A 2,696-nucleotide genomic window follows, 5' to 3' on the forward strand; every position below is an offset into this window, starting at 1 on the left:
TGTATATAATTCATTGGTTCGGTTCGGTTATTTCTTCGATTTTTTTCGAACAAAACCATAACCAAACCAAATACTATCGGTTCTTAACAATCTAAAACCAAACCAAACCAAAACCCAAATTAAATCGGTTTGGTTTGATTTTTCGGTTTGGTTCGATTTTTATCCAAACCATGAACACCCCTACTGATATGTTGTTGTTGTTGTTATTATTTGATTGATTTAAATTTCTAACTCTTTCCTCATTTTTCAACCAAAGACTCTTGTCTTCTTGAAGTTTGACGAGAAATATAATTTTTTTTTGATAAGTTTATAATCTTTTCGTTCTTCTATACTAGTTTTTCATATATATTTTTAACGGAAAAGGGTCAAAATTGCCCCTGAACTATGTGAAATAGATCATTTATACCATTCGTTACATTTTGAGATAAAAAATGCCCTTGTTGTTATCCTAAGAGACCACAAATACCCTCAAGAGTTAACACCCCAAATTTTTATTGACGTGGCAAGCCACGTGGGACTAATCCTTCCACCTAGCGTTGCCAACTAGGATTCACTACAAAAGAACTAGACCTTTAGCGGCAACAACAGTCGCCACAAAAACCCAGAAAATTGTCAACTTAAAAGTTTTAACATTAATTCTAATTTTGTGTTTTTTTCATTGTTTTTAAAAACAAAAAATGATATCGATTAAGTAGGAGTTTGAAGACACTGTATGTTTTATTTTTATGTCATATGTAAATGTATAAAATGTACAATGATGCATTATATAGTAGGAGATTTGAATCGAGAAGTATTTTTGATGATTTTTCGTAATAATATTGTATGTTTTTAATATTAATATTGCAAGTTATTTATTTTAGAAAATTAGGTTGCAATCGAAAATTAATTATCATATTTTTTTGTTGAAAAAATAGGTTTTACCAGCGAATGGTTGTTGGAGCCTTAGTCGCCACTAAAAGTCACTCATAACCTTTAGTGACAATATTTTGGAAATTTGTGGCAACTTTGTCGCCACTAAAGGTCAAGTTCTTTTGTAGTGAATCTTAGTTGACAAAGCTTAGGTGGAGGGATTAGTCCCACGTGGGTTGTCCGTCACTAAAATTTTGGGGTGTTAACTCTTGAGGGTATTTGTGGTCTCCTGGGATAACAGCGGGGGTATTTTTGATCCCAAAATGTAATGGAGGGTATAAGTGGTCCATTTCGCATAGTTCAGGGGCAATTTTGACCCTTTTCCGTATTTTTAATTTACTTGTCCATTTTATCAAACTCATTTTTTTAATATTATCCTAATCACTGAATAATTATATAAAATATTAATAGTCAAATTATAAAATATCATTTAATAAATTTCCTAATATAAATTCTTAATAAATAATTTTTAAGAAAAGTACCAAAGTGAATAGAGGATAAAAGAAAAAGAAAAAGAAAAATAAAAAATAAATGGAGTAGCAGGTCAATTACTTTTATTCAAGTCATGTTATTAATGATCGAACCAACCAATCATCAATATATTTTTTTGTTTCAATTTATTTGTCTTATATTTTTTTAGTCAATGTCTCTTTCCTTCTTTATTTTTTTAATGATTTTTTAATTATAAACGTCTACATAATATGTTCAATACTATAAAATTAAAAATATTTTAGTACAGTTCACTTATTTTTAATTTGAAACCATAAGATTTATTTATTGATTTATTTATTTAAGCTCAACATCAAATTGAAATTAAATAAACAAATTAAAGTACAAAGGTCAACTAATTGTTGATAGGACCTAAACACTCCATCTGGAAACAAGTCACACTCCTGCATAGTAAATCCATAACTAACTTTCACAAGCGAAAACAATATTCAGTGTATATTTGAACTTTGAAGTGTTTAAGAACAGTTTTTTGAAGGACAAAATAGTACAATTTTTACTAAGTTTAGAGTTTGATTATATATATTTTTCGTGAGTTTTTAAAATTATTAGTCGTGTCAAATTTTGATCTCTAAATACATATATCAGACGCATTTAGATACATATATTTCAGATTGATGGGGTAAAAAACAAATGTAATTTATTTCATATACAACGTATATAAGTGAATTTACATGTATCTGACTCTCTTGCTCGTCTCTTTCTTCTCTCTCGCCTCTCTCCTCTCTCTCGCTCACCTCTCTCCTATGTATTTATACTTCAGAATGTATATGATATCACAAATACATGTATATAATGTGATTCACATATATTTGAGATACACAAACTTTCTCGCTCGCTTGCTCGCCTCTCTCCGCTCTCACTCGCATCTCTCCCTATGTATTTATATTTCTGAATGTATTTGATAACAAGAATACATGTATCTATGTGTATCTAACTTGAAATATTATATAATTTTATTAATTAATGAGATAATATATAATTATTTCAAACTATAAGAATAATTCTTAAATATGATATAAATATTTGTGTAATTGGATAATTTTTACCTTTTTTTTAAACGTATGACATAAGATGGAGCATTTAACTTACCACGGGATATGAGATATAAGTCTTGAGGCATAAATCCCACGAATATTACTAACAAAGGTTGTGACTTGTGGTGAAGTGATATGTACTCTATCATCATTGTCTAGAGACTCGGGCTCAAGTCCTCTCGAATACAAAATCGCCTTTGTTAGAAAATATTTTATCCCTCGGTAGAGTTTTCCGGACACCCA

This window comes from Solanum tuberosum, unplaced genomic scaffold, assembly GCF_000226075.1.
Source record: "Solanum tuberosum cultivar DM 1-3 516 R44 unplaced genomic scaffold, SolTub_3.0 scf00062, whole genome shotgun sequence".
In the NCBI taxonomy this organism is placed as follows: Eukaryota; Viridiplantae; Streptophyta; class Magnoliopsida; order Solanales; family Solanaceae; genus Solanum; species Solanum tuberosum.